Here is a 24,177-nt window from a genome sequence, read left to right on the forward strand (position 1 = left end):
AGTATCTAGGGCTCTCGATCCGTGATGAGTCTGGAAACTCTGAGATCGTCTGTCTGCTAGTGTTTCGGGCATTGGGGCACTGGTAGCAGACTGTGTATTACTCCATGACTTCTTTTTTTGCCATCTATTTCCCTAGTTTTCGCTCTGTGGCTGGCTGTGATTCTGATTTGAGGTTCTGGCTCTCTTTGCTTGCCTATCGTTCTCTTTTCTTTCTGAAATTTTCTTTTTCTTCTCTTTTATCTTCTGTATATAAGCGGTCAGCCGAGCAAATTCTAACTCCTTGTTCAACATAGCCCCCTGACACTCAAGTACCAGGTTATCAGCAAGGTCGGATGCAAATTTCCTCATCCAAGCTTTCATATTACTAGTCAACTCTGGTGCATAGCGGGCTAGTTTATTAAACGTCAAAGTGTACTCCTGGACACTCATACTGCCCTACTTCAGATTCATAAAATCTTTCTCCTTGGCCTCCCTCAACTCCAGAGGAAAGAATCGATCAAGGAAAGCTTCCATAAATTTGCCCCAAACTGTGGGCTCAGCACTCTTACCTTTTCCATCCTCCCAGTTGGCATACCACTGATTCGCAACATCCTTGAGCTGATAAGTTACCAATTCCACCCTTTTAATCTCATCCATATGCATTACCTTAAAGATCTTTTCTATCTCATCCATGAACTCCTGTGGATCTTCCTCCACCTTGGTGCCAGTGAACTTAGGTGGGTTCATCTTCATGAAATGTTCGACCCTAGTAGCCTCAAACGTAATAGATGAAGACCCAACATCTTCTGATCGTTGAGCTTGGTTAGCTACCAAATGTGTCAGCATATGAATAGACCATCTGAATTCTGCATTTAAAATATCTCCCTGAGCAGTTGGGGGACGGTTGACATTAGTCCACGGAGCCCGAGGTGGGCTGGTCGGGACTGGAGGGACTCCCAAAGTAGGGACAAGTTCTAGAGTGTGAGCTCTATTACGGGTCTACATCCCATGGGTGGGATGGACCTCATCTGCCTGAGCAATCTGATCGATGATACAACATGGAGGCATAACTGTGTTTCTAAAATTCAAGTGATTATTAATTAGGGGACAGTTCAGACTCTGAAGCACAACCTAAATCACAAAGAAGGGAAACATTTCCTAAATGCCTTGCAGCCTCCTGCTTATAAGGGTGGCGCACAACACACCATAAATAGGACTCTATCCGATGCGATTTTGCAGACACCCTTGGACCATGAACCGTGCTTTGATACAAAGTTTATCATAACCGGAATCGGGTCCCTAGCCGTGATGAGTATTCCAAACCATGAGGCCTAAAACACCCCTATCTGTCTGGTAATCATGCACACAATTCATACGATAAAAAAAATTCAGAAGATACACAATATAACAGAAATATGGTTAAGAATCATGTGAAAGTAAAGATGGAGAATAATGTCCCACAATCTCAACACAACATCTCTATAAGGTTTGCGAAATCTTTCCTACACGACTAAAACCAATGTCTATCTAAAAACTGGGACAAGGCCCCCAGTAGACCCAAAACTAATAAATAACAAATTAAACTGCAGACATTAGGCCTTCCAAAATATAGAAGGCTCACCACTTGATTCTATAATCTATCGGAAGGAATTTACTGGTTGTCTGGACCCCTAAACTGTGCCGCCTAACCTGGAAGGAGAGGGGGTCAATACAAAAGCACTGGTATGCAGAGAAATTAAAATATAGATGTAATATTTTTACCCAATATGGGTGAGAGCTATTATAAAGCAGTTTCTTATCAAATTATATGAAAACACATGGGCATAATGTAATAGTTTTCAATACCAATATAATACGGTTGAGCTAGGTGGACTACCCTACAATTGTAATTCCATGGCTATGTGGAATCTGCCTCTAGTGGTCGGCAGCCAAGCCTCCAATCCAAGTAGCCACCAGGATTTGGAGCTGGTATACCCCCCATGTGAGTAAACCGCAAGGAATCCTCCCCATGTGAGATGTCTCAATTATTTTATTATCCTCCCATGTCGGATACAATGTCATATAACCAGCATCGGCAACTACGATTTCCAGCGATGAGCCCTTTCACTCAAACGCCTTCTTCGGGCATCCACCTTTCTCATAAAAATCAATACATTCAAACTTTTTTCAAATCAATCACATGTTATACTCTATAGGGTATCATCATACCCAACTTGCAAGTCAATCAGTGTCATATCATTCTCTTCATTCAATCATCATATGCAACATATTTCAACATGAACAAAACAACCCTCTCTTTGGAAGTCAAAAACCATATCAAAATTATGACGATTTTTTAGACATTTCATGACATGCATTTCAAGATGATTTCAAATGATTTATATCACATGAAAATGTAAAATAATACCATATCAAGAGAGGTGTTCCGTGTAAATCATGCTCTCAATTTATCATCAATATGAAACACATGCATATGCGTATATAATATATCAAATCACCTTGGATTTAGGCCTAACGACCAAATCAATATCATAAAATGTTTAAAACATATCATATTAGTAATTTCAAAACCCCCATTTTGAAAACATGAATTTTTAAAGCCCATGAGATTTTTGAGATAACCCCACGTACCTCTATATGCAAATATAGGTGCTTCTTGAAGCCTATGTTCTGGGGATTCCAAATATGCAATTAGTTTCTAAAACCCCCGGTTGAATCTTGTATTACTTAGGTTTTTATTTTGAAACCCTAAGGAGAATCCTTGGGCACTTTTGTTGAATGAAGGTGTATTTTGGGGTCTTTGGAACTAAATTTCGTGTTTAGGGCTAAGTAAGGGTAGAAAATGACCATTTTGCCCCAAAAACGGAGTGTTTAAGTCACTTGAAACCTTTAAATAGGCGTCGCCTATGCCATCGCCTATGTTTACATAGGCACCACTTAGGCAATCTCCTATGTTTACATAGGCGCTGCCTATGCTATCACCTATGCTTTCCAGTGGCCATGTACGATTGGTTAGGCGACGCATATTACTTTAAAAGGCCATAACTTCTTGTTCTGGTGCCAGATTGTAGCAAAATTGGTATCATTAGAAAGCTATCTTGGAAATGTATCATTTTACATATAGTAGCCTTTCTAATTTTTCACATACAAAGATTTCATGGTCAATAGAAGTTGACATAAATTATAATGTCCACTTAAGCTTAATATAGTGTCCCAAGGGGGAGATACCCTATAACTCCCCAATTTTTTCAATTCCTAAAACCCATTCAATTTTATGCTCAGATTCACATTAAAAGCTTTGTATCAGTTATTATTGCATAGTCAGTCATGCTTTCAAGAGTTAGTTTAGCCAACTATTCAAGCATTAGATATGCATGTTTAGTATAAAAGTTCAGTTCATCAATGTATTCAGTCACGCATTCATGAGAGAAACTTAGTCAAGTATCCATGCATCAGATATACATGTTCATTATGAGAATTCAGCTTAAAATTAGTTTTAGCCGTGTATCCCATGCACTACATATGCATGTTTAGAAAAAGAACTCAGAATATCAGTAGTTTTAGTTGCATAATCATGTTTTAGATGTTCTCGTCCCTTAAATAAGCTCTGCCAATTAGTACTCTTAGCCTAACAAGTGACATTCGAGTACGAATGTTCCCAAGGGGGAGATATTATAATGCCCCAAGATTCCCAACCGATAGTAGAATCATGCTTCAAGCTCATGTGAAATAAATCTTAGTTATTTGGTAGTTTTATGATCAATACTAATGTATATTAATGCCTTAAATATATCCTAGCTATTAGACGAATCTAAACATCCCTTACCGATTGAATTCTTGAGAAGAATTTTGGTCTAGTCAACTTTAAATAAGTATATCTTTTGATATACTATGAATTTTTTATCTAATTACATACCGTAAGATAGATAATTAAATTATCTTTCCAACAATACCAATTTTGACAAAATTCAGCATCGGAGTAAAAGGTTATGGCCATTTTACTGAGAGTTGTGCCCAAGAGCGACGGGCAAGCTGACGGGCCATCAATTCAGCGATGGACCATTGCTTTGGCCATCACAAATGAAGTAGTAAGGCCATTTTCCAACCCAAAAGTGATGGTTGGAGTGACGGTCAGTCACCACAGTGAAGGTCCATCTCTCAGACCGTCAATTTTGTCCGAAATAGCATTGAAACACCGTTTTAGTAGGATTTTTGTTTCTTTTTCCACCCTATCTAACACCCAATCATGTCAAATCAAATCACATAACTGCTCATTCATTCATAACATCAAAATGAGGGTTTATTTCAATATCAAAATCTAAGAACAAGATCCAAACCCTTCTTCAAGAAACTAAGAAATTCAAGAACCATCAAGAAAACATCAAGATCTGTGTTTCCCAATCCAAAAATGTTCAAGAAATGTTAGTTATATTTTAAGATTTAAGATTTTGAGGTATGTTAGGTGTTGATTATAGGGTTCCTTTCACCCAAAAAGTTCAAGAACCCTTTTTAAAATTTTAAGGTTTACGTATTTATGAGATGTCATGATTTATGTGAATTAGAGTTCATGATTTTGTATTCTTGAGCTTTAATTCATGATTTAGAGTACCAATTTCAAGAGTTGATTCTAGTATGTGATAAATAGTATGATGTTCATGATAAACCCTCTTCAAGTTGCCTGATATATATAGAATCTTTGGTATAACTAAAGCATGCTCCCTAAATGTTTGATAGAATGCTTAAGTAAAGAAAATGGTGCCTTTTAAGTATGTTAGGCATGAAATCCCCAATTATGTGATAAGTAGTGCATGCCAAACGTTTGTTGAAATGCCTTAGTGAATGTATTATGATAAGCTACATGTATTTTTATCCATGTGTATTCCTTATTGGACAGCTATGAGATATTAGTATGCATTCCCTATACATTTACATGTTTATGACATTCAAGTGGTTGATAAGATATCGTATTGACTGTGTTGTGAATGAAAGTCTATTGTCATGATAGTAAAGTGTGGTCCTGTCTTATTTACTTTATGATATCCAGTCCTGGGGGTATTTATACCTGAAAACTTAGCTGTTTTTCTAGAGTCGAGTTAGTCTCAAGATAAAACTCAGGCATACTATGATCAGTAGATTTTAGTTAGTGACAGAAGATAAGAAAACTTGGTAATCTCAGTATTCATCCTAATCCAGCTTAGTACTCAGTTCAGACCTCAGTAGTATTCAACATTTAGTTCAGATTTCAGTAAAGCTCAATAAGTTACAGAACTCAGTAGTATTCAGTCAGATAACAAAATTCAGTAGTATTCCATCAGTCTTCAAAATCAAGTGAACTTAGCTTAACTCAGTTACCCAGTATGATCAGTAACAGATTAGCTCAGTCTAAGTTCAGTTAAGAATCAGTTCAGAGTCCTTCAGTTAGGAGTAGTAACTAGCACCGAGCGAGTGCAGGGATGTCGGCTTCCCTGTTAGGGAGGCACAGTTGTTAGTAACTATCCCTGAACTCTAGAACTATGTAGTAGTGCAGGACCAGGAGTCACCCATTCGATTAAGGCTAGACTATTATATTGCATTAGTCTTGACTTTCTGTTCAAGGTCACCTGTTAGAAAGGCTTGACCATCGAACCCATGGAATGGTATTAATACCTTTTCAGCTGGGGTTATAGGTTGGACCCCACTATATTAGATTCGAGGCATGTCAGTTAAGTAAGAACTTCAACAGTTGCAGTTTCAGTATCAGTCTTTAGAGTATAACTCAGAAATCAAGACTATCTGATACGGTCACTTAACTCAGTAAGGAACTTAGATAGTTCCATTGATTCATAAACCACCTGCTAGATAGGCCTTGTCTTATGTAAAGTTAATCAGAATCAGTACTAATAGATCCAGAGATCACCCGCCAGATAGGCCTGATCTCAAACACAGTCAATTATTTCTATTATTAAAAGATTCAGAGATCTTCTGCTAGATAGGTCTAGTCTCAGATACAATTATTCTTTATTATTATTAATAGATTTAGCTATCATCCATTAGAAAGGTTTGATCATAGATTTAGTCAGTCGATAGTAGCAAGCTCAGAACTCAGTCATTGATATGAGTAGATTCAGTTAATTAGCTTCTGTATCATCAGATTCAGAGATCACTCACTAGATAAGACTGATCTCAACTTCAGTACTCAGTTATCAATATTAGAAGATTCATTTTTTAGTTTCTTAGTATCAGTAGTAAGTTTAGACATCAGTAAAGCAGTATCCGAGTCTCAGTATTTAGAGTCACGATGATTTCAGTTATGGTTGTGCATTTATGAATATGTCCTCATTTAGTACTCTTATAATTATTCAGTTGAGTAATGTTCATGCATAAGCCCTTGCATTTAGCCTTACTTCATCTAGCATACCAGTACATTCAAAGTACTAACGCATACTTTTCTCTTGCGCTATGGTGTCTTATATCATAGGCTTAGAAGAACGAGATCTAGAGTACCTTTAGAAGTCCAAAATCAGTCAGCAGTAGTGGACGTAGCAGTAAGTCCACTTCATTCAAGGTTGATCTTTATTTTATTATTGCATTAGATTCAATTTATTTATAGTATATGGAGTTAGTTGGGCACATATCCTATTAACTCTGTAGCTCAGATAGTCAAAGGCTTTTCGGACAGATATATTAGTATTCAGTTTTCACTATTGATTATTTTAGGTGTTTTGAACCTTATGGAAAGTTTTTGCCAGTTTTCTACATTTATTTCAGTATATTATGCAGTGCTTAGTTACAGATATCAGAAAGGATTAGCTTGTGGTCCCTCAGAGTCATGAGCACGGTGTGGCATTCTGGTTCCAGAAAATCAGGGCGTTATAGGAACAAAGAAGTTCCCTTGGTCAAAGTTTTTTGGCTGAATCAGTCCGTTAAGAGAGCCACTTGTGAAGCAAAAGTATATATGCGTACTAAGTACCCTCCATCTTTTCTCTACAAATTCAGACTCAGCTTAAGGTAACATTTCTCCTTAGATTAAATCTTTTCTATTCTCAGTTCCAGCTAAATAATCATTCTCATATCATTGCATACATTTATGAAATTAGTTTAGTTTATGTATCATGTTTTAGACTCAGTTATGTAATCATGTTTCCAGTTATGCATGTTCAGTATATGATCAAAGTTTTCCAAGTATTCTCATCTTAATCAGTCTCATTCGATAATCAATATTTCCAAGGGGGGATATTGCAATACCCCATACTATTCTTAGCTTAGATCAGCTAAGTGTTGGGGACTTAGTCATTTTTAAGGCCTCTTAACATCAAGGATTTTTAAAGTAGTTTTCTCGATACCAAGATATTAGTTTTTGAGTTAATTCATGTTAAAGTGTATAAAAAGCATGTCTCAGAGAAGTTTTGGACTTTTCGGATGAGGATTGGGTAACATTTGGATCACAAATCCTGTAGACACCTAATTTTGTCCCTTCTGAAGTCTAATTATATCCTTTTTTAGCTCACCTCACCACGTACCCTCACCCATGTTAATATATCCCACAAAAATACAAAAATTAACAACCCTTAACAAAATCCCTAACTAATTATATCTTATCCTAACACCCTACCCAATCAAAATAAACCACCTCACTACCACCTCATTCATGTTTTTTGTTCCTTTTGACCATATACACACTATTAAAGAGGGGGGCATAGTGAAAAAGGGGGGCATATACAAAAAGGGATCCATTTTTTTGTATCCAGGAAAGAAGAAGGGAGAGACCTACTTCTGCTTATCCATTATCTTCTTTACTGGAAAATACAAATCCATACACTATCAATACAGATACAACCTTTACTCACATATATTCATTCATTCGCACACACTCACTCTTACGGGATGACAAATAAACACATCCTTCATCATTTTTACATGTATTAAGAACAAGAAAATACACACACTGTTGAGGGATATGGGGTATCGAGAGAGATCTATAAGGTAAGAGACATAGAGAGTTTGAAATTGGGGAGTGAGTTGACCAGTAAGAGAGAAAGATTGAGAGAAAGGGGGGGATAAAATAGGAGAGACGCAAGAGAGAGTCGAAAAGGGAGATACATATTTACTAAAATAAAGGGGTATCTTCCTCACCAATATTGGGGCACAAATCATACACGCACAAATAAAATTCCACCAAAAAATATCAAATTGGTTTCTATTTTTGGTGTTGATTTGAACGGAGGTCCAATCAAAATTTGATGAGTTGTTGTTCGTCGTTGAGGGACATTGTTCGAGGTTTTTGGGTCTGGTTCGGTTGCTTGATTGCATAATTTGCACCATAAAATCTTGATTTGAGGTCCAATTCTATCTCGTTCTCATTTTGATTTCATTCTAAATGCGTGATTGGTTCGTGTGAAGCATGATATGAATATTTGGGTGATATCAATTTATTTGTATGGTTTCGTTGACAATGATTGTTGATTGTTAAAGTGGTGATCGTGAATTTTGGAATTTTTGATAATTAATTTGGGGGTGAGAATTTAAAACTTGATATAATGGGTGAATTTTGATTAGTTTGATTCGTTGGTTGTTTGACCTGAAATGAACGTTAATTGAACTTGGTAGTATCATGATACGTTGATCTGTTTAGGCAAACATAGGTTTGGAAGGAAAAGTTTAGAATTTGTGGCTCTGATTGAATGTTGGAAATTCCGTGGAATATTTAAAATTTTGTTGAATAGTTTGATTTTCTCGCACTAAAAATGTATTCATTTGGCCGGAGAATGACTCGAAGGATTTGTATTGATTTATCTCGGGAATGCCCCGAAGTATCTTGTACTTGGAGGACGTTCGTGATGAAGGCCCGAAGCGTCAGGTAGTGCATACTCTAGGACTAGTTTAGAATAGGATTTATATTTTCGCATTTTTTCATTTTGGATTGTATGATTGGACTGGACCTTATATTTTGAATTTTTTTTGTGTTTTTTGTTTGATTGATTATTTCATGTATTTTTTGTGGTTTATACATTCGGGGTGTCAAATTAGCCGATATGCTCCACAAGCGGGATCAAAGAGTGCCTAATAATTTCACTTCGGTCAACAGAATTCCTTAACTGGAATCTCTATTCGTGGATTAGTTTTAGAGACAAACTATTTTGACAAAGGATTTCCAAAGGTGACTTGGAGCACCCGATTTATGTCAAATGGTGACTCTGAATTTAATTGTAAATAATCTTTTTTGAAACAAATTTTCATCTTTTGTCACTTTAATAATAAAAACCCTTTCAAACTTTTGAAACTTAAAATCGAATCTTTTTGGTCAAAAAAGGGGTGTGACAGCTCTGGCGACTCTGTTGGGGACCATTTTTCAAAATTCAATCTTATTTTGGAGTTGTATCGGCTTAGTTTTGCACTATAGGTGTATAGACATTTTTTGTTGTGTTGTTTGGTGTTATTGTTTATCATTGTTGAGTTCATGCATGCTCTTTGTTTATAGTTTTTAACTTATATGTTACCACTTTATATCTGGCATCATGTGCATAACCCGAGTCATTCTTTCTGCAATAAGTCCGTAGTACACGTGTGTACACGACCTATAGTTAAGTCACCCTTATTTTAGGAGGGGAATCCATTGGGTTGTATGAAGTAGGTGGAAAGCTGTCACAGCCACTATCAACTATACGCTCCCCCAAACAGCCTTGTTAGTAAACTTCAATGTAGGTCAACCTTTAGGTCATGCTTATCTGCATCATATTGAGACCTAGCGGGACTCACTTGGTTCTTTGTAGAAAACTCACCTCTAAAGCATCCCTACATGCTAAATATTGCATCTTTGAGGGTAGCGTGGTCATTTGACGGACTTATTTGGTGAAAAACATGTGTTAGAAGTGAAGTGTGTAGACAAGAAAGTGTTGGGAAAAAAGGAGAAAAAGAAAAGGTGAGCAAAAAAAAAAAGTTTTTGGACTTTTTAGAGTTCTTTATGGCTTTTGTTTTTCACAATCAAAAAATTCAAAAAGATTTTTTAACTTTCGTACTCATTTTCTCAAAAACATAAAAAAGATTTTCCTTTTGTTCCTTTACCACGCATTCATAATTCGATAATTTCAACAACAAAAAAAAATTATTGGAGCTTTTTTATAAAAAAAAATGTTAAAGAATATGGTAGAAGTTTTTTACATTTCATTTAACGAAAATACTGAAAAGGATTTTTTTTTCTTTTCATAGTTGTTGTATCAGTTTTATGTGAAGTGTTAAATTAAAAATTCAAAAAATATTTTATTAACATTTTTCATCATCTGTCTTTGGTTGTGTCTCCTAAGTCAAGTTTTAGTCTTTTAGTTAATCATTAATTTTCCAATCGGGATGAACTACGCACACCTGATTCTCCTCTCTCGGGAGTGAGATACGTAGGCAGCCTATTGTGGGTTCGGGGATCTTATTTGAAAAATTCAAAAAGATTTTAATGACTCTTTATTTAGAGTAAGTGTTTCATATATATCTTTAAAAGAAAACTACAAAAAGATTTTTCTTTAATAGGTTCGAGTTTCATTTTCATATCAAATTCAAAATTGAAAACCCAAAAAGATTTTTCTTTGGTAATCATAGGTTTCATTTTGTATAAGAATTTTAAACGTGAAAAATGCAAAAAGATTTTCGTTAAATCTTTTGACAATTTGTTATTTCCTTTTCTTTATAAAGTTTCAAGAAAAAAAAAAGAAAGGAAAAATAGTTTTGTTGGCATTTAGGCAAAACTTCATGAACTACGCACTCCTGATTCTCCTCTCTCGAGAGTGAGATATGTAGGCGCCTCTCGTGGGTTCGGTGACCTTTTTAAAAAGAAAAAAAGATTTCGAAAAAAAATTATTGAAATCTAATGCATTTGCTATATCTTGTTCAGTTAGTTTGAGGTGGTTGGTTTGTGGCATTTTGGCTGGTCCTCCATATTGTACCAAGTCACAGAGAAAGTTATGGCCAACAAGGATATTGAGTTTGTTGTCACTAATCAAATAGGTAGTTCGGGAAATGAGAATTTAGGAGCTAATGAAGAGATTCAAAAATTAAGGCAACAAATGATAGAAATGCATCGAGCTTGGGCTAATAGGTTGACACCTCCTCCATTTCCCACAAATAATCTAGAATATCTTTCTAGCTTGCCTCCAGTGTTACATACACAGTTTCCTATTTTTGTTGACACACCACAATATCCATCAGGATCTACTCTGGGGCAACACTATCCAAACACTTCTAATATTCATTTCCTCACTCCTCAACACAAAGCTACCACATGTTTGGCTCCACCTATTGTTCATGTTCTTGCAGCACCACCCCCACCTGAAGCTCCTAATTTTGAGATTTATCCACAAGTTGTGCCTCCCCACATTGCGAGAGAGCCTGTATTGAATATTTTTGTTGATCAATATCATGCTATTAAGCCCACATTTACGTCGACTAATCCTTATGGCTATACTTACCCACTTGAATTTCCTTTTAACACTGAGAAGCCTATTCTAATAGAAGAATAAGAGCAAATGACCAAAAAATTGAGAAGTTTGGAACTGGCTATGAAAGACCTCCAGGGACTTAGAGGGTACAAAAGTGTCTCATATAAAGATCTGTGCATGTTTCCAGGGGTTCATCTTCCTTTTGGTTTAAAAATGCCAAAGTTTAAGAAGTATGATGGACATGGCGATCCTGTAGCAAATTAGAGACGTTATTACAACCAACTAAGGGGTGCTGGGGGGAAGGAAGAATTATTCATGGCATATTTCGGTGAGTATTTTAGGCCTAGCTTCAGAATGGTTTGTTGAACAAGACATCAACGAGTGGATTAGTTGGGATGACGTAGCTAATGAATTCGTCCAACAATTCCAATACAATGTAGAGTTGATTCCTGATGTAGTTGATTGTTGATGATAAACCCCTAACTAACATGAACAAAAAGAGTACTGAGACTTTCAGAGAGTATGCAATTAGATGGCATGAACAAGTTGCTAGGGTGAAACCATTAATTAAAAAAAAGTAAGATAGTGGAGGTATTTATTCAAGCGTAGGATAAAACATATTATCAACACTTGTTACCTACATTAGGCCAGCCATTTATTGAGGTCCTCAAAATGGGGGAGATGATAGAGGATGGAATTAAGACCGGTCGCATTGTGAGTTTTGCAACATTGAAAGGGACTACTCAAGCAATTAAAAAAGATTTGCGAAGTGTCGGAGGAAAAAAGTATGAGGAAGATGCATCTACCATTGTAGTTGTACAACAGGCACGGGCAAGAGGACCACACCATCGTTACCCACAGGCTCAAACCCAAGCTTATGCCCAAACTCCACAGAATCTTTCCCAAAATCCATTCTACTATATTCCCCCACCTACATATCTAATATACAATGCACAACCCTATGGTCAATTCCCTTTTTACCCATAATGGCGTGCCCCAACTCTTCAGAGTCATCCTCAAACTCCAAAAACATACCAAAGCCCTTTCTAGGTCTGATTTTTTATGCAAGCCAAATAATGAAATGAGTCAGAAGTCAAGAAATAGCTTCATACTAATCAGAGAGTCGTATGCAAGTTTATTCCAAAGATTGGTAAAGCAGGGCATGATCACTCCTCTCCTTGGGTATACTTCTGAACCACATTCAAGAAGTTTTGATACTAATATATGATGTGCATATCGTTCTGATGTTCAGGGTCATAGTATTAAAGATTTTCGTGCTTTGAAAAGAGAAATTAAAAATAAGATTCAAGATAAATCAATTATGGTGCAGAACATTGACAGTGAGAAAAGCTATAGTCATGCTGATATGCAAACTAGTGGCTAAGATTTCGAGCTGAACATTTGAGAAGTCACCCCTATCCCTACTAGGAAGAGGTCTGGTAGCTTGTTTTGTTTTATTTTATGTTGTCCGAATTATTTTAGGTTTGTAGTTCGGGATCTATCTTGTTTTTTCCTTTTGTCGTTTATGTTTAAACCCTTCTATCTTTTGTTTCAACTAAATAAAGTGTCCCATTTTTCTTTGTGTTTTAAATATGTGTTGTTTGTTTATTTTCTTTACATAGTACATTTTATGTTGACTTTAGCAATATGACATGCTAGTGAAATTTTCAGCCAGATCTTAAAATTCAATTTAAGCATGAACATTGAATCAGAGGGTTAAAGTTAGAAAAAGAGAGCATATGAGAAAATAGGTAGATACTGAGACATTTGGTGACAAGTTCAAGCCTTCTTTAAAAATTAAGGGAATTATGGTGAGAATCATTAGAATAACATGGTCATTAATTTAAATACCTATCTAAATTAGGTCAGATGGTGGAGTGATATGTTGAACAAAATGGAAGAGTAGTGATGCACAAATTCAGTTAACGTTAGTGTTGTAGAAATGTCACGAATGATCTCCATCTTTCATTTTCACATTGCATGATGTATACTTGTATTTTCAAAGATTGATATGACGAAGGCATTTTGTTTTGCTATCCATACAATGTGTTATCCTTTGTGTTCCCATTAGATCCTAAGTGTTATTTTCTTTTATACACCTCTTTTGGAATCAAGATAGAGTCAGCAAAGCTCAAAAGAAATCTGTTAGAAAAAAAATAGTGTCAAAAAAAAGAGAAAAAAATGTGTCCAAAAAGAAAGAAAAGAAAAGAGTGTCCAGAAAAAAAGGGTCAGAAAAGTTCCAAAAAGAAAAAAGTCAATGAAAAACAAAGTCATAATCAAGAAAAACAAGCCGCCAGAACTACGCGTGACCTGATTCTCTTATCTCGGGGGTGAGATACGCAGGCTGCCCTACTCTGGGCTCGGTCCAACCAAATTAATAATTTAAAGTCACCCAGTCAAAAGAAACTGGTGCATGAGTTAATCCTCATTGTTTGAGTCAATTCTAAAAGTTGTAAGTCCTACCCCACTTCAAGTGTCATTTGAGCCTCATGTCATCCTTTTTGTTATAACCCTATCCAAAAGCCAAGTTACAACAAAAAAAAGACCTTCAGATCAATCTATGAGAATGTTAAGATTAAGCATGAAATGAATGTTATGATATATTTTGGGAACTACTTGTCTTCCTCAGCAATAAGAATTAGGAGGGAAATAAAAAATAAGAGAGTCTTATTGGTGAAAACCCTTACGGGCACCGCAAGATGATGGTAAGTTGAGAAAAATAAAAATGAAAGAGTCTTATTGGTGAAAACCCTCACAGGCACCATAAGACGACTGTGAGTTGAGATAAATGAAAATAAGAGAGTCTCAATGGTGAAAAACCCTCACAGACACCATAAGGCAATGGTGAACTAAGAAAAACCAAATGAGAGAGGCTTTTTAAAAAGAAACCCGTCAAGGTGTCGCTAGCCGAATGAGGTCTTAAATGAAATTGACCTAATGAAGCAACTCATTTTCAAGGCCATTAACTTAACAGCAATTGGTGAAAGTGTGGATGGAAAGATCAGCCAGATTAATTCAAAATGCATGGTATAATCATTAGAGTTGACTATCATTTTTAGATAAATTTTTCATTTCTTTGTTTCAAATGGGGACATTCATGGTCTTTTCTTTTCTTTTTTTATTTTATTTTCTTGAGTTAGTTATCCAAAAAATCATTGTCATTTTTCTCTTGTCTTTAAGTTAAGTCTATGCCAAAACAAGTGAGAAAAGATTTCCAAACTGGCTACCGGCTTCTTCAATTACACAAAGCAAGATCAAAGGGACAGCACATGCAAAAGACGTGATTGTGAGCCAAAATAAGGCATATAAAAATTGTTTCAACAGAAAAGTTTGGAAACTCATGGAAATACCAAGGTTCAAAGGTTTATTTGATGAGCATAGCGAAGCAGAGATACCATGTTTGTGTCAGAGTCATTCTTAATAATCTGAGTTTGGGTCAACAATGCAACAAGTCAATGACATATGCTAATGGTTGTAACCATGGTTAAACGTAATCGGGGCAAGAGCAATTTCCATGAAAGGTAAAGCCACAAACTAGCCACCATGTTTTTAAACTAACAAGTTTTCTTTTTGTGAAACAGGAACACATGCTACCTTTGAATAAAGGATTTCAAAGCCTAAACATCAAAGGCCGTAATATTCTCACTTCTACAAATGCAAGAGGCAATATTACTGCACAGATTTGGTATTCAAAGCCATGGTAAAACTCATAATCCAATATCTCTAGGAGACATACTTCCTTATTTGGTAATTCCAGCAACATTTGTAAGGAAACACACTTTCTTGTTTTGTAATTCAAGCGGTATTTGTAAGGAGAGGCACTTCCTTATTTGGTAATTCAATAAATATTTATAAAGAGATGCACTTCCTTATTCTGTTAGTCAAGTGACATTTGTAAGGAGACACTTTCTTGTTTGGGTAATTCCAGCAACATTTGTAATGAGACGCACTTCTTTGTTTGGGTAATTCAAGAAGCATTGGTAAGGAGATGCACTTCCTTGTTTTGCTAATTTAACCAACATTTGTGAGAAGACGCACTTCCTTGTTTGATTAATTCAAGTGGAATTGGTAAGGAGATGCACTTCTTTATTTTGGTAATTCAATTAGCATTGGTAAGGAGATGCACTTCCTTGTTTTCATAATTCAAGCAACATGGTAAGGAGATGCACTTCCTTGATTGGGTAATTCGAATTTTTCTTTTTAAGTGATGCACTTCCTAACTTAAGTCTTGATTCCTAGTAGATGGACTTCCTAGTTGAGTCAGTTCCCTTGATTTCTAGAAGATGCAGTTTCTAGTCGAGTTATCATACTTAACCCTTAGCAGACCCACTTCCTTGCTAGTTTTCATTGGTCAGGTGGCATACTTTTTAACTTAAACTTGTATCTCTACAAGAAATACTTTTTAGTTAGAATCCCTGACTTTAATTCTTAGGAGACACACTTCCTAATCTTGGTTATTCAATTTTACTCTCAGAAGTTGCATTTCTTGGTTAGAGTCTTGATTCATCATTGCAACATACAAGTAGGTATGATGTGACTTTCTCAAAAGTCTTCTGATGATAAACTGGGGCAAAAATTTAATTTTTGTTTTGGAAATTTACTTTTCTAGCAAACAGAATTTCTCTTTACAATAATTATGTTTGGAATAATTTTCTTTCTAGTTTTCATATGATTTCAGGATCCACGCAAAGAACAAGGCAAAAAAATAGAAAGTCAAGTAACAAGGTGAAGAAGTTGAAAGCCAAGAAACAAGGTGAAGAAGTTGAAAGCCAAGAAACAAGCTGAAGAAACAGCAAGTCAGGAGCCCGCCTGAAGAACAAGGTGATGAAATAGCAAGTCAAGAGTCAAGGAAATCTACATAGATAGAATTATTGTAATTTCATTTATGTTTTAATATGTAATTTTCTTTTTGATGTAATGACAGAGTCGCTGACCGGAACCTCGATGAGACCTCACTCGACTCTCTAACTTGGTTGTCCTCGTTCCTTCTGTTTTATTCTTTTGAATAATCGCTGGGACAAAATTTTGTCTCGTTGTCTACTTCTTTTTCTGAAAACACTTCATTTTTACAGTCACATGGGGAATGATGTTGACACCTAATTTTGTCCCTCACCTCACCACATACCCTTACCCGTGTGATTATATCCCACAAAAATACGAAAATTAACAACCCTTACCAAAATCCCTAAATAATTATATCTTATCCTAACACCCTACCCAATAAAAATAAATCTCCTCACTACATCCTTCCTTACATTTTTTTATTCCTTTTGACCATAAACACACTATTAAAGAGGGGGCCACACTGAAAAAGGGGGGAAAATAAAAAGGGATCCATTTTCTTTGTTTCCAAGGAAGGAGAAGGGAGAGACCTACTTCTACTTCTCCATTATCTTCTTCACTCAAAAATACAAATCCACACACTATCAACACAAATACAACCTTTATTCACATATATCCATTTATTTGCACACACTTACTCTCACAGGATCATACATAAATATATCCTTCATCATCTTTACATGGATTAAGAACAGGAAAATACACACACTATTAAGGGAGATGGGGCATCGAGAGAGAGCCGTAAGGTAGGAGATAGAGAGAGTTTGAAATTAGGGAGTGAGCTGACCAGTAAGAATAAAAGATAGATAGATAGAGAGGCTGAAATAGGAGAGATACAAGAGAGAGTCAAAAAGGGATACGAATATTCAATAAAACAGAGGGGTTATCTTCCTCACCAAGATTGGGCACAAATCATACACACAAAAAAAATTCCATCAAAAAAGGTAAATTTGGTTTTTATTTTGGCTGTTGATTCGAATGGAGGTCCGATCGATATTTGACGAGTTATTCTTTATTTGAGGGACGTTTTTTGAGGTTTTTGGGTATAGTTTGGTATCTTGATTGTATAATTTTCACAATAAAAGCTCGATTGGAGGTCCAATTCTATTTTGATATCATTCTATATGCGTGATTGGTTTGTGTAAAGCATGATATGAATATTTGGGTGATATCGATTTGTTTATTTGGTTTCATTGACAATGATTGGGGATTTTTAAAGTGGTGACCGTGAATTATTGGAATTTTTTATAATTAATTTGGTGGTGAGAATTGAAAACTTAGTATAATGGGTGAATTTTGATTAGTTTAATTCGTTGGTTATTTGACTTGAAATGACCGTTAATTGAACTTGGTAGTATCATAATAAGTTGATTAGTTTAGGAAAACATAGGTTGGGTAGGCAAAGTTTAGAATTTGTGGTTTTGGTTGAATGTTGGAAATTTCGTGGAATATATGAAATTTTGTTGAATAGTTTAATTTTCTCGCACTAAAAATGCATTCATTTGGTCGGGGAATGCCTTGAGGGATTTGAATTGATTTATCCAGGGAATTTTCCAAAGTATCCTGTACTTAAAGGACGTTCATGTTGAAGGCCCGAGGTGTCGGGTAGTGCATACTCTAGGAGTAGTTTAGAATAGGATTTATATTTTCACATTTTTTCATTTTGGATTGTATAACTGGACTGGACCCTATATTTTGAATTTGTTTTGCTTTGTTTGTTTGATTGATTTTTTATGTGTTTTGGGTGGTTTATACATTCGTAGTGTCAAATTAGATGATATGCTCCACCAAGCGACCGTGGTCAAACCACGGGATCGAGGGGTGCCTAACACCTTCTCTTCAGTCAACAGAATTCCTTAAATGGAATCTCTGTTCCCGGATCAATTTTAGATTCAAGCTATTTAAAAAAAGATTTCCAAAGCTGACTTGGCACACCTAATTTATGTCAAGTGGTGACTCTGAATTTAATTGTAAATAATCCTTTTCGAAACAAATTTTCATCTTTTATCACTTTAATAATAAAAACCCTTTCAAAATTTCGAAACTTAAAATCAAATCTTTTTGGTCAAAAAAGGGGTATGACAGCTCTGGCGACTCTGTTGGGGACCATTTTTCGGAATTCGAGCTTATTTTGGAGTTGTATCGGCTCAGTTTGGCACTATAGGTGTATAGACATTTTGTGTTGTGTTGTTTGGTATTATTGTTTATCATTGTTATGTTCATACGTGCTCTTTGTTTATAGTTTTTACCTTATGTGTTACCGCTTTATATCTGGCATCATGTGCATAACCCAAGTCATTCTTTCTGTAACAAGTTCGTAGTACAAGTGTGAACACGACCTATAGTTGAGTCACCCTTATTTTAGGAGGGGAAGCCATTGGATTATATGGAGTAGGTGGAAATCTGTCGCAGCCACTACCGACTATAAGCTCCCCTGAAAAGCCTTGTTAGTAAACCTCAACGTAGGTCAGCCTTTAGGTCATGCTTATGTGCATCATATTGAGATCTAGCGGGACTCACTTGGTCCTTTGTAGGAGACTCACCTCTAAAGCATCCCTACGTGCAAAATGTTGTATCTTTGAGGGTAGCGTGGTCATTTGACGGACTTATTTGTGGAAAATCATGTGTTAGAAGTAAAGTTTGTAGACAAAAAAGTGTTGGAAAAAAAAGAGAAAAAGAAAAGGTCAGCCAAAAAAAAAGAGTTTTCAGAGTTTTTAGAGTTCTTTATGGCTTTCGTTTTTCTCAATCCAAAAATTCAAAAAAAAAAAATTTACCTTTCGTACTCATTTTCTAAAAAACATCAAAAAGATTTTCCTTTTGTTCCTTTACCACGCATTCATAATTCGAAAATTTCAAAAAATATTTATTTTATTGGAGCTTTTTTATAAAGAAAAAATGTAAAAGAAAATGGTAGAAGTTTTGTACATTTCATATAACGAAAAAACCAAAAAGGATTTTTTTTTGTTTTTATAGTTGTTGTATCAGTTTTATGTGAAGTGTCAAATTAAAAACCCAAAAAAGATTTTATTGACGTTTTTCATCGTCTGTCTTTGGTCGTGTCTCTTAAGTCAAGGTTTAGTCTTTTAGTTAATCATTAATTGTCCAATCTGGATAAACTACGCACCCTTGATTCTCCTCTCTCGAGAGTGAGATACGTAGGCAGCCTATTGTGGGTTCGGGAATCTTATTTGAAAAATCCAAATAGATTTTAGTCACTCATTATTTAGAGTAAGTGTTTCATACACATCTTTAAAAGAAAACTACAAAAAGATTTTTCTTTAATAGGTTTGAGTTTCATTTTCATATGAAATTCAAAATTAAAAACCCAAAAAGACTTTTATTTGGTAATCATAGATTTTATTTTGTATAGGAATTTTAAACGTGAAAAATGCAAAAAGATTTTCATCAATTCTTTTGACAATTTGTTATTTCCTTTTCTTTTTAAAGTTTCAAGTTAAAAAAAAAGAAAGAAAAAATAGTTTGGTTGGCCATTTTGGAAAAACTTCACGAACTATGCACACCTAATTCTCCTCTCTCAAGAGTGAGATACGTAGGTGCCCCTCGTGGGTTTGGTGACCTTTTCATAAAAAAAAAGAAGGTTTTGAAAAAAAGTGTTGAATTCTAACACATTTGTTATCTCTTGTTCAGTTAGTTTAAGGTGGTTGGTTTGTGGAATTTTGGCTGGTCCGCCATATTGCACCAAGTCACAAAGAAAGTTATGGCCAACAAGGATATCGAGTTTGTTGTCACTAATCAAATATGGAGTTCGGGAAATGAGAATTTAGGAGCTAAGGAAGAGATTCAAAAATTAAGGCAACAAATGATATAAATGCATCAAGCTTGGGCTAATGGGTTGCCACCTCCTCCATTTCCCATTGATAATCTGGAATATATTTCTAGCTTGCCTCCAGTGTCACATACACAGTTTCCTATATTTGTTGAAACACCACAACATGCATCAGGATCTACTCCGAGGCAACACTATCCAAACACTTCAAATATTCATTTCCTCACTCCTCAACACAAAGCTACCACATGCTCGGCTTTACCCATTGTTCATGTTTTTGCAGCACCACCCCCACCTGAAGCTCCTACTTTTGATGTTTATCCATAAGTTGTGCCTCCCCACGCTGTGAGAGATCCTGCATTGAATATTTTTGCTGATCAATATCATGCTATTGAGCCCACATTTAAGTCAACTAATCCTTATGGCTATACTCACCCGCCTGAATTTACTCTTAACACTGAGAAGCTTGTTATAACAGAAGAACAAGAGAAAATGACCAGAAAATTGAGAAGTTTGGAACTAGTTATGAAAGACCTCTAGGGACTTGAGGGTACAAAAGTGTCTCATATAAAGATCTGTGCTTGTTTCCAGGGGTACATCTTTCTTTTGGTTTTAAAATGTCGAAGTTTGAGAATTATGATAGACATGGAGATCCTATAGCACATTTGAGACATTATTGCAACTAACTATGGAGTGCTAGAGGGAAGGAAGAATTATTCATGGCATATTTCAGTGAGAGTCTTTTAGGCCTAGCTTCGGAATGGTTTATTGACCAAGACATCGACAAGTGGATTAGTTGGGATGACCTAGCTAATGAATTTATCCAACAATTCTAATACAATGTGGAGTTGATTCCTGATGTAGTTGATTCCTGATTAGAAATCCATAACTAACATGAAGAAAAAGAGTACTGAGACTTTCAAAGAGTATGCGATTAGATGGCATGAACAAGCTGCTAGGGTGAAACCGTCAATGATACAAAGTAAGATAGTGGAGGTATTTATTCAAGAATAGGATGAAACATATTATCAACACTTGTAACCTGCATTAGGCAAGCCATTTATTGAGGTCCTCAAAATGGAGGAGATGATAGAGGATAGAATTAAGACCCATCGCGTTGTGAGTATTGCCACATTAAAAGCGACGACTCAAGCAATTCAAAAAGGTTCGGGAAGTGTCAGAGGAAAGAAGTGTGAGGAAGATACATCTGCCATTATAGTTGTACAACAGGCGTGGGGAAGAGGACCACACCATCGTTATCCACAGGCTCAAACCCAAGCTAATGCCCAAACTCCACAGAATCTTTCCCAAAATCCATTATACTATATTCCCCCACCTACATATCTAATATAACATGCACAACCATATGGTCAATTCCCTTATTACCCACAATGGTGTGCACCAACTCTTTAGAGTCATCCTCAAACGCCACAAATATACCAAAGTCCTTCTAGGTCCAATTTTTAATTCAAGCCAAACAATAAAATAAGGCAGAAGTCAAGAGATAGCTTCACACCAATCGGAGAGTCGTATGTAAGTTTATTCCAGAGATTAGTATAGTAGGGCATGATCACTCCTCTCCTTAGGTATACTTCTGAACCACATTCAAGAAGTTTTGATCCTAATGTATGATGTGCATATCATTCTGATGTTCAGGGTCACAGTATTGAAGGTTGTCGTGCTTTGAAAAGAAAAATTAAAAAGATGATTCTAGATAAATCAATTATGGTACAGAACATTGATAGTGAGGAAAGCTATAGTCATGCTGATATGCCAACCAATGCCTAAGATGTCAGGCTGAACAATTGATAAGTCACCCTTCTCCCTACTAGGAAGAGGTCTGGTAGCTTGTTTTGTTTTATTTTCTGTTGTCTGAATTATTTTAGGGTAATAGTTTGAGATCTATCTTTTTTTGTTCTTTTATTGTTTATGTTCAAACCCTTCTATCTTTTGTTTCAACTAAATAAAGTGTCCCATTTTTCTTTGTGTTTTAAATATGTGTTGTTTGTTTATTTTCTTTACATAGTACATTTTATGTTGACTCTAGCGATATGACATGCTAGTGAAATTTCCAGCTAGATCTTAAAATTCAATTTAAGCATGAACATTGAATCAGAGGGTTAAAGTTAGCAAAAGAGAGCATCTGAGAAAATAGGTAGAGTGATGAGATATTTGGTGACAAGTTCAAGCCTTCTTTGAAAATTAAAGCAATTATATTGAGAATCATAAGAATAACTTGGTCATTAATTGAAAGACCTGTCTAAATTAGGTCAGATGGTTGAGTGATACGTTGAAAAAAGTTCAAGAGTAGTGATGCACAAATTCAGTTAAAGTTAGTGTTGTAGAAATGTCATGAACGATCTCCATCTTTTATTTTCACATTGCAAGATATGTACTTGCATTGTCAAGGATTGATATGACGAAGGTATTTCATTCTGCTATCCATAAATTGTATCATCCTTTGTGTACCCCATTTGAGAATTAGTTCTATTTTCTTTCATACACATCTTTTGAAATGAAAATAGAGTCAGCAAAGCTCGAAAGAAATGTGTTGAAAAAAAATAGTGTCCAAAAAAAGGAGAGAAAAAAATGTGTCCAAAAAGAAAGAAATAGAAAAGTTTCAAGAAAAATAGAGTCAGAAAAGTTCCAAAGAGAAAAAGTCAATGAAAAAAGTCAGAATCAAGCAAAACAAGCTGCCAGAACTATGAGTGACCTGATTCTCCTCTCTTGGGGGTAAGATACGTAGGCTGCCCTACTCTGGGCTCGGTCCAACCAAATAAATAATTTAGAGTCACCCAGTTAAAAGAAACTGGGGCATGAGTTAATCCTCATTGTTTGAGTCAATTCGAAAAGTTGTAAGCCCTACCCCACTTCAAGTGTCGTTTGAGCCTTATGTCATCCTTTCTTTCTAACCCTATCCAAAAGCCATGTTACAAGTAAAAAAAATGATCTTTAGATCAATCTTTGAGAATGTTAAGACTAAGCATACAATGAATGTGATGACACATTTTGAGAACTACTTGTCTTCCTCAGCAATAAGAATTGGGAGGAAAATAAAAAATGAGAGAGTCATATTGGTGAAAACCCTCACGGGCACCGTAAGATGATGGTAAGTTGAGAGAAATAAAAATGAGAGAGTCTTATTGATGAAAACCCTCACAGGCACCTTAAGACGACTGTGAGTTGAGAGAAATGAAAATAAGAGAGTCTCAATGGTGAAAAACCCTCACAGACACCATAAGGCAATGGTGAACTGAGAAAAACAAAATGAGAGAGGCTTTTTGAAAAGAAACCCTTCAAGGTGTCACTAGCCGAATGGGGTCTTAAATGCAATTGACCTAATGAAGCAACTCATTTTCAAGACCATTAACTCAACAACAATTGGTGAAAGTGTGGATGGAAAGATTAGGCTGATTAATTCAAAATGCATGGTATAATTATTAGAGTTGATTGTCATTTTTAGATAAATTTTTCATTTCTTTGTTTCAAATGGTGACATTCATGGTCCTTTCTTTCCTTTATTTATTTTAGTTTTATTTTATTTTCTTGAGTCAGTTATCCAAAAAATCATTGTCATATTTCTCTTGTCATTAAGTTAAGTATATGCCAAAATAAGTGAGAAAAGATTTCAAAACTAGCTACCAGCTTCTTCAATTGCACAAAGCAACACAAAAGGGCCTGCACATGCAAAAGACATGATTGTGAGCCGAAATAAGGCATACAAAAAATTGTTTCAATAGGCAAGTTTAGAAACTCATAGAAATACCAAGGTTCAAAGGTTTATCTGATGAGCATGGCGAAGCAGAGATACCATGTTTGTTTCAGAGTTACTCTTAATAATCTGAGTTTGGGTCAATGATTCAACAAGTCAATGACATATGCTAATGGTTGTAACCAAGGTTAAACGTGATCGGGGTAAGATAAATTTCCACAAAAGGTAAATCCACAAACCAGCCACCATGTTTCTAAACTAACAAGTTTTCTTTGTATGAAACAATAACACATGCTGCCTTCGAATCAAGGATTTCAAAACCTAAACATCAAAGGCCGTAATATTCTCACTTCTACAAATGCAAGAGGCAATGTTGCTGCACAGATTTGGTATTCAAAGCCATGGTAAAACTCATAATCCAATATCTCTAGGAGACACACTTCCTTATTTGGTAA

At 35.7% G+C, this 24,177-nt stretch overlaps 1 pseudogene; it reads right to left on the reverse strand.

Moving 5' to 3' along the window:
• Positions 1 to 132: 132 nt before the first annotated feature.
• LOC107846466 overlaps positions 133 to 24,177 on the reverse strand; it is a 65,734-nt pseudogene continuing 41,689 nt past the window's right edge.

Source organism: Capsicum annuum, chromosome 11 (genome assembly GCF_002878395.1).
Source record: "Capsicum annuum cultivar UCD-10X-F1 chromosome 11, UCD10Xv1.1, whole genome shotgun sequence".
NCBI lineage: Eukaryota > Viridiplantae > Streptophyta > Magnoliopsida > Solanales > Solanaceae > Capsicum > Capsicum annuum.